Consider the following 9,709-nt stretch of genomic DNA (forward strand, 5'->3'; position numbering starts at 1 on the left):
TGTCTCTCTTTTTTCTTCAGCTGGCCAGTGGAAGAGAAAAATAAATTCTTCCTGAGTGGAAAAATCCATTCTGTATTTCCTGTTTCCATTTCTTCAAGGTGTCTTTCTCCTGATTTCATTGTCTTTCAAGACATGCTGAATGGTATTTTGCTCATTGCAAATGTGGATCATGGAACTGCCCTTTTCTCTTTGGCACTTTTGCTTTTTTTTTTTTTCTTTCTTTTTTTAGTTTTATATATGTTGGTAATTATGAGAGCTTTATTAAAGCTAGAGCCTTTATTTCAGAGGGAAAACCTGCAATGGACGTGGTTAGGAAGCTCGTTATTCTCATTGCCTGCCCAAATTTAATCCGGAAGCCACAGAGAGGCAGTAAACATGGCAACCCCTGGTACCACTTAATGTGTTACTTTTCAAACTACAATATGATCATAGATTAATTGTATTGTATTACCTCAAGAATCTCTTCATGATATTTCAATGAAATTCAAGATAGGAAAATTACTAATCCTGTTTTGGGAGAAAAAGTTACCAGTTGTTGCCAAAGAACTGTGTGCTGCTTAAATGAGTTTTGAAGTTCTTGCGGCTATCTACAAATTGAAATTTTCCATGTGACTTTGTGATGAGATCTAAATCTCTGTATCAAATGTTAAAACCCATGGCACTTGCAAAACAGGAAGATTTATGTAACGAGCAGTAGTTGGGGAAAATAAGATTGTTGTCACTAGGGAAAGGGAGACATTACACTAATCTAACTGATGCTTTTCCTCATATGCAGAAGACTGACAAAATTGACCTAGACAAATTTTTCCCACTGGCAAAAACACAAAAACAAGATGATGTAATGCACATACTAGGAAATTAGGAGCAGATAGGAACTTAACATTAAACTACTGTATTTCATCCAAAGGGAAACACACATATTGAACAGATTTAAAGAAAGGTCCACTAAGAGTGACGAAATCAATTCATTCAGGAGGTAAAGAAATTGTAGACAAAAATGATTGTCCTTGTAAAAGGACAAAAAGACAAAATAGTTCCTCTAGTTTTCATGTACCTTGATTTTCTGGTTTTAAAAAAAGCACAGAAGCAGGAAATTATATACTGAGATATTCCGAGCCCAACATCCCAATTCTGAAATGCAATGTCTTGCTCATATTATATGCTGGCCTTGAATATATATTGAATGAAAGGTATATGGTCTTTTTGTGGGAAAAAGTCAACTTTCAATTGGAAGAAAACAGTAGTTCTAACCACTTTCAGATGACAGTGTTTCCCCTGTCTTTCTTCAAACTGAAAACTATGGAGGTACAGCAAGTACATTTAAAAGCAGTGAAAACCTGATGGTGGAAATGAGTTATTAATTTCTCAGTTCTGACTTTAAATGAGGTCAGAATTTATTGAATGTAACCTAGATATTTTGACTAAGTTTACTTAGGTTAAAAGGAAGTTCTTTTGACTTAAATGTTCTTTTGGCCATGAACCTTTCTTCCAGTTCTGAAGATACATATTCACAAACCCCACTGACATGTGAATTAGCTTAGAAGCACTATTTACAGAGAATAACAGTTCAACAGTTGGTCTTCGATTCTCTGAAAAAATACTGCACTACGTCTTTCTGAAATCAAGGTTGATAAATTTGCTTTGTGTCCTCTCTTTACAAGTATTGCTTCAATATCACAAAAAATGTATATGCATCCATGAAATTGTACTCTTCCTCCTACAAATGGACAAAGCTCTTCCAAATATCCAACTTTAGAGTGGTCTTAAGATAGACAAGATTATAGTTTTGTCCTTCTCACCAGCAAGAGTGCCTCCTGAAGTCTCTCTCAGTGTCACCTGCGCAGCTTTATCACTGTCCCAGGAACATGTCCCAAGGACTCTTAAATTTTTGAAATTACAGCATTTAGCCTCTAAACTGAATAACAGAATTTGAGTGACTGCAGCAAAGGCTCCATGACACATGATATCCCCACACTGGAAATCATGAAACACATTAAACCTTCCCAAATTCCATCCAGGTGTGAGCTCTTTAGAGTAAAGGAATGGCCACATCTCATATCACCTGTTCATAGCAAATCTGAAGGATGGAAAAATCATTGGAAAGGAGGAGGAAAATATAGTCTGAAATACTGAGAATTTCAAGGAATTGAAGGTAAGTTCAGAGGTGGAAAAAATGCTGATATCTTGGACCTGAAATTTCTTTTAAATATGGGATTAAATAAAGACAGTGAGAAAGAAGCTTGGTTTGATTTGCCACAGGTGTCTGATGAGAGAGCATTGTGCAGAAAGGGACTAAAACTCCAGCTTAAGCAAAAATTGCTTGAAAATGGTCAGGAATCTTGAAAGATAAAATGTATACATATTTTTGTTGCTGAGGTGAGATCTTGTACTGCTTTGTGAAGTTGGTTATCTTAATTTCCATGTAGTATCAAGTGTCTCTGAAAAGGAGAACTGTAGAGTTTGACTTTTGAACCAACTTCATGGGGAATTCATTAGCTGGGATAAGTCTATAGGCAGGGAGAAGGCCAGCCAGCCCCTGCTACACAGGGCAGCAGAGAAACACCAAGTCCATTCCCAAAGTACCTGTGCACTGCGTACCTGAGTGCTTGTGCAACAGACATCTGAAGGAGGTAAGAAAGAGATAAGAAAGCATCCCCGTTGCGTGTTCAGGTCAAAGAGAGTAGTTTAGAGACTGCCCAATGGGGCAGCCTCATCAGGGCTATTCCCGCTTTAAAATTCTGAGTTTAATGAACATGAGGGACTAAATTTACACAGAGAAGCATATGCTTGCTTGCTCCACTGGCTGAATCAGAGCCTAAGTACCTGAAGCAATGGGGTATGCAAGAAAAGCAGACTCTGTTTCTTGCCTTTTTATACATAATCTGCTTGGAGATACAGTGTGCTAATCCCTGCAATTAACTACATAGAGAAGAAAAAAAAAAAAAAAAGTCGTACCCCTAAAAAGAAAATATTTCTCCTTCTTTCTTTAAATGTTAAGTCTTCCCTGACAAGGAATTCTGGTTTTCTGTTCTCCAGGCAGATTGCTTGAAATCGAGGAGCTGCATTAGCGCTCCTGGAACAAACACTAAAAGGAGGAGCTGAGAGTATGGAAACTCATTGTGGAAGCCTTCCTGCTTGAGATACTTAAAAGTTAAATGACTTAAGCTTTTGGAAACATAGTGTAGAGGATGGATATGCAGCTAACAGATAAATAAAAGAGATTCTGCAGGAGTCATTTCTGAGTTGCAAAGTTTTTCCGTTCTCTGGCGCTAGCTGGGGCATTTGGCTGAGTTGTTCTCAAATCAATGATTCTCCTCCTATTCCAGGCAGGAACTGACATGAGGAGGCAAGCAGAAGATCCCAGAGGTCATAACCCAATAAAGGAACCCCACTTCTGCGGTGAGAGTGATCAGTGGAGACCAGTGTTCTCACCACTAAAGGGTGCAATCAAGCTTTGAACATTAAGGTATCCGTAGTAGCAGTTTTGCCAAGACTGGTAAAAGCTGAACCTTCTTCCCCCAAGCCCCCCATCTTCTTAGCATAGGAGGGAAGCTAAAGTAGAAAAAGTATCTGCTTAATATTCCACAGTGCAAAAGAAGTCAGTTTATTTAAAACCTCTGGAGATGGGTCCAGTGCAGCTCTGGGGGCTGGCTGGTTCTGCATCGCAGACCAGGCTGCAGCAGGTCAGGAGCTGTGGAGGTGAAGTAAATGCTGGAGGCAAAGAAGACCTTCAGATCTATTGGTTCAATTAACATAAACCTTTATATTTCAAAAATAATTATTTAGAGATTCTGCTATCTCTTGTAACCATATATTCAGTCACTCCTTGGACATTATATTGTATTCATTATAGTTGTATTTCTAACAGTGACAAGTAAACCTTCACCCTGCTATGTAGCCTCATCTGCTGTGTCTTAACTTGTCTTGTCCGCACATCTGAGCCAACAGGAACTTTCTTTTCTGCTTAAGCAGATGTTTAACTTTCAGCACCTGAGCTGACCTTTTGACTTGGGTTTGAAATTCTGGCCCTGCTGAAATGGGTGGAAGTTTTGGCACTGATTTTGATAGAGCAAGCATTTCATTCCAGGTGCTTTGCTCAATACAGCATATAAAATTACAAACCTTTCCTCTTTCTTAACTTCTCAGTCATCCTAGGTATCAGTAAGTGACAAACACAAAAATCTTGAGGAAAGAAAATGGCATCTTAAAGAAGGCTCCTACATCAATTATTAAAATACCTTTTAATTTAGATAGTAAGTACACATATGCACACATGCACACATACATATAAGATGTCAATGGGATGAAAGCTTTTCTCTAGTACTTTAATAGGTGGCATGCACTCTCACTTATCTGCTAAAATCAAAACTTGTACATGCATGTGCAGGTGCTGGGAGTTGCTTTTCCATATTGTTGGCACAAGGCCACAGAGCCATACACCTTCATTTTTTAACAAGCCCGTGTTTTCTCAGGTGTTCATTTATCACTGTGAAGAAGTTTTGCAGGCCTGTAACCTCAGGTTAGGTATGCTAATAGGAAGAGGTGCTCTTGCTGCCAATAAGAAGGCCTTATTCTGTCTGAGATGCAAGCACATAACTATAAAATTCTTCCTATATTATTTTTAAATATTCTTTGCAAATGTAGGGATCATGCATGTGGAATAGTAACAACTGGCATTTGGAACAGACTACCAAAGGACTGTCATAGCTTTTATACCACTGAGAGTGTTACCATCAAATCTGGATGACTTTCCAAAGTATGAGTGTGGGTTCAATCTACAAGTTTCTGCCCTAGAAGCATGAACTACCGAATGAAATGTATGGCCCGTGTTATAGAAGTATAAAGGAAATTGTTGTCATGGCTCTTTTTGGCCTTAAAAATCTATGCTGTGCTGGTTTTGGTGACAGAAAGATACCATGAACAAAGGCAGAAGACAACTAAGGATTGTTTTGTTGAAAAAAAAAAAAAAAAGTGTTTGAATAATGAAGCAAAGCTGAGGAAGGTGCCTATTACTATCTCTGTGGTTACTATAAGCACTCTGCTCAAGTGTGCAAGTCTTTTAATTCACTGTTAAGTTTTAAAATGGCAGAGTGTATTAACTGAGTTTTTGAGTGAGCGATTTAATTGTTTATATTGATTATCTTTTTGACAATTTAGAAAGTGACTCTGTTCTTGCTACTTAAGCACCATTACAAGAACTGTGATTTTTCTGCAGGCAATATTTTCAGTTCCCATTTGTCTCTATACTCTGTATTTTGACAGCAATGCAACCTAACAGTCAAGTTACTGTTTTTTCATTATTTGAGATGCCTTTGCTTTTCTTCTGTTGCCTACTTCAAGGTACATTCCTTCCCCTTTGCAGTTAGTTGAGTTTTATTGTTGTCTCTCGCAAGCTAGCGACAGGGCTCTGGTTTTCCTTTTGTGCATTTATTTGATCCAAAGAGCCAGCTCATGTTATCTAAACTGAAAGTCACTTTCTCATCCATTAGTCAATGTATGTTAAAGATCAAAAGTTTGGGGGATTTGTTGTTGATTCTAATCTCACAATATTTTTCTTTATTTACTGCTCTTGTAGATTCTGTATTTGAGAATTTGCAAAACTTATTTTCAATGTCAGCTTCCAAGTACTTCCCATAAATTAAAAAAGCTGGAGACACTGAAAATAGTTTCAAAGACTTCCTCACACAATCTCAGTAGGACCAGTCTGTAGCTTTCTGGTATTAATCTGTGTTTTCATTTTATGTTATAGAATTACTTTGCCACTTGTTTTTTTCTAGTCCTTTTGGATTACTGCTAAAATATATAAAGTTATTAAAAGAAATTATATCTTTAAAGAATGCTAAACCTCTTCTAATTTCTACTTACTTCTATGGGTTCTCTGGAAGATGTACTGTTTTCAAACCTTATTAGGGTTAAAAATGTTTAACTCCTACCTATTTCAGAGTTTCCTGAATGAGCCTGAAAAAAAACCCAAAGAACAAACAAAAACATAGATTACTTAAGACTGTATATTTTTCTAAGTATTAAAATGATAATAACTTTCAGAGTCATCAGTTACTCCTAGGAGGAGGACATATGACAGAAAGAGGCTTTGGGGAAGGAAATTGCTGTGCATGAGTATTCAGCTACCCAAGAGTGACCCAACACTTTGTGGACAAGTTAATATCCTGTATGTCTACTGCATGGAACAGCAGGAGCCATTAGAAATATTCTGAGGAAATACAGTGGCTCCCCAGCACCAGCTGACACTGGCACTGCAGGAGCTGCCTTAGTGCTTTTTCTGTACATGTAAGTGTCCTTGATGACGGACATGGCTCCATTTCTGCCTTTGCCTCCCTGTGTCCCGCTGTTACTCCTGGAGACACTGCTAGATCGCCTGACAGCAAGTGATACCCACAGGCACAGACAGGTACTAAAGACCCTGTTTTCCAAAGCCTCGCTGCGATCGCCTCATTGCATTGTCAGCAGGTCACGCGTTGCCTTAATGTTTGCAACTCTCAAGGGTTGCCTCTCCAAAGCTGATGACAACTTGTGACTGCTTTCCCCAGGCTGTACAGAATCACAGCTGCAGCATTGCAGCCTCCTGCTGTCGGGGCACCTCTGGATCCTGCTTGAGAAGCTTCAAGGTGTGCCCCCATCAGCCTTACAAATGAAATGTGTGATTTGTCTTAACATATTTTTTAAAATCTTCCCTTTTAAATAGCAATGCTTTCCTCAAAACTGTTGTCATACACTAAGGGACATCTCAGCACAGCGGTGCCAGTGCTACTAGACCCAGTCCAGAAGTCAGAGAGATCCAAGACCACCTGGGTCACGCTCCCATGTTCACTGCTCATCAGAAAAGGTAGGAGCCATCACTCATGGTAGGAGTCATCCTTCAGTGTCAGTCATCTTTTTTCTCCCTTTCCTGCTACAGTAATTGTTTTTACTAGCTTTTATGCCTCTACTCCTCTTTTCAGTGGATGACTTATTCTCTTAGTTCTGGTGTGGATTACTTTGGTCAAAATGCATTTTCCTCTTTGTACACTCTTTAAATAAAGTGGAGCTAATACTGCCTGAGAGAGGATTTGAGTAATTCTGTTGGTTTATTTCGGTATTTGCAACTACTTCATTTACTTCCTTTAAACTTTCTTAAAAGGGATTTTAAAATTATTATCGTTTGTGGGCATAGAGATAGTAAGAATAAAGGCTCTAAATACGTATAAACACAATACTTAGACGACAATTCTATGTCTGTTTATCTTGGATGCTGTATCTGAATTAGGTACTTTGCAGCCTGGGAAGGCGTGATAGCATGAGGCTCAGGTGCACAGTAATTATCACACAGAGTTTGAAATATTGCCCATTGCCAATGGCTTTTCAGCAGTCCCCAAGGTAAGTCATAATTTCATTGAGCTAACAGGAAAATTATAAACAAATGTATTTGTAAAAAATGCTGAAGTTGACTTTGAAATAATTTGTTAACAAGAAAGGGGCTGTGACTGTCATACAAAATATCAGACCTGGATAACTAGCCAAGGTCTATTTTTGATGGGTTTTTTTAAAGTTCTAATACACACAAGATCAATTTCTACAGAGGAATTTTCATATAATCCTCTTTAACCTTCCCCTTAATTTTGTATTCCAAGAATGACCACCTATTTGTATTTTTCAGGTAGTGCCTTCATGACATGCTTTATTCTCTCGCTGATCTGTGTCACTCCCCAGTAAAACCGTGAAGCAGACCATAGATTTCAAAATGCACGTCCTTCTAAGCACTTTCCTATGAATTTTGCTGAGCTTAAATGTGTTCAGTATGTGTGAGAAAGTAAATACACATGTAACAAAGAATTCTTCCTTCCCTGGGCAAGAGCATGTTATATAATGGAAGAAATATTATTCTTGGCAAGGTAATTAAAAAGAAATAACACATTTGAATAGTACTAGCCCACAAAATGCAGGTCTTACAGCTGGAAAGCCATATAACTTTATTCTAGGACAACTTTTTTCCGCTACGCTAGGAGTAATATGGGTGATATGTCAGGAACCTTGGGGTTTTGTTAGTTTTTGTAGTAACATTAATACAACTGAAATTGTAAAACTTTATTTTACATATTAATTTTGCAGAAACCATTTTCTTCTCATTCCAACTGGACAGTATTAAGTGAAGTCCATACATACCAATTCCAGAACTGTTTCATAACAGTATAATGATTTCTTCATTTTTCTGCAGGATTTCATCTAACAGGCCCAGAATATTAGAGGGTATATGTTTGTGGAATCTTTCTTTCCTCATTCTTCTTTCTCATTTTGTGCCATGGCAAGACTAGCACTGTCCCGGTTCCCACTCTGGTCCCAGGCAGCATGGCCTTGCCTGAAGTTGTGGTTCTGAGCACTGAAGTATCTACCACTTTCAGGGGTAATTTGCACTTTTACTACAGATCCATACAGTAGTGTACCTTTAGCATCCTGCGGGTTGAGAATGGAGCCTTGCAGAGGCTGTGAAAGAAACCAAATGCTTTTTTTTTTTTTTTTTTTTTTTAATGCAATGAGCATATTTGCACAACGATCTCAATATTGGGACATGGATAAATACCACAATTTTGCTTTAAAGAACTATATATCCCCAGAGTGCATAATCTCTACCAAGGACCTTCTGCAGGGGAACCTCTTGAGGTGATGGAGCAGTATGACTGCCAGAAAGAGCCAAGAATGTCCTGGCCTCTTTGTCATTCTCTGTTTTTCCTGCCCCAGATTCTCCTGTCCCCCTAGTGCAGGTGTAATCACAATGTCCCCTGAGGAGAACATCTTTAACAAAAAGGAGGAGGAAAAGAAAAACAAAAAAAAGTCAAATCCATTCAATTCAGTTCTAGTGAAACTAATTATCAAGTAACATAAGCCACCTGTAGCCATCTACTTAATTATTGTCAGGTCAGGGGAATCAATGTGTTTTTAGTGATTCAGGGTTCCAAGGGGATGGACAGGTGCACAGTCCCCTTTTCTCAGAAGACCTCAGCCCAGCAACATGAATGCAGACGTGATGGCCAGACGCTGAAGTGTCAGTGGGTATGCCAGGGAGCAGTTGCAACATCACCTTCTGGTGGAGAAATCTCCGTGTTTACCTTCATGGGAACAGTCTGATCTGCAGCCCACAAATGCTGTTGCTGGGCGGCTGGCAAGGGCTTTCCTTGCGTGCTTCTGAGTGAGTATTTGCAAGGAGGGGGAGCAGCCACACCTGCCAGCAGCCCTACCTCATTCCTACCTGCTAGAAAGGCAAGGGCTCCTCCTACATTGTATTGCCATTAGATCTTCCTTCACTGTGCTTTATTGTAACTAGTCTATAAAACAAGGAGGATCAGAATAAAACCTTCCTGATGGGATAAAAAGATCATTAAAATATTCTTTCCTACTCTGTTATATAACAGTGTGAAGTGTTGCTAAAGATGACAGAAATACTGGGAGAAAGAAGAGAAAAAGCACTTGTCACCCTGTGCAATCTTCCTCCTTTATAGCAATCGGGATGAGCTGGGCCCACACCATCCTGTACAGATGCTCAGGACTTTCAAGCTGAGGAAACCTGGGAAGGGATAGTCTGTGATGGAAACCCAAAGGATCATCTGAATCTGCAGATTGTTTAAGGGCTGTTGTTTTCCAGGGTGCGTTAGTCTGTTTGTGCAAGGCTGGTAGGTTCCTTAGGCACTAACAGCCTTTTGGAGGTTGCCGTGTATTC

Source organism: Columba livia, chromosome 10 (genome assembly GCF_036013475.1).
Source record: "Columba livia isolate bColLiv1 breed racing homer chromosome 10, bColLiv1.pat.W.v2, whole genome shotgun sequence".
Classification (NCBI taxonomy): domain Eukaryota; kingdom Metazoa; phylum Chordata; class Aves; order Columbiformes; family Columbidae; genus Columba; species Columba livia.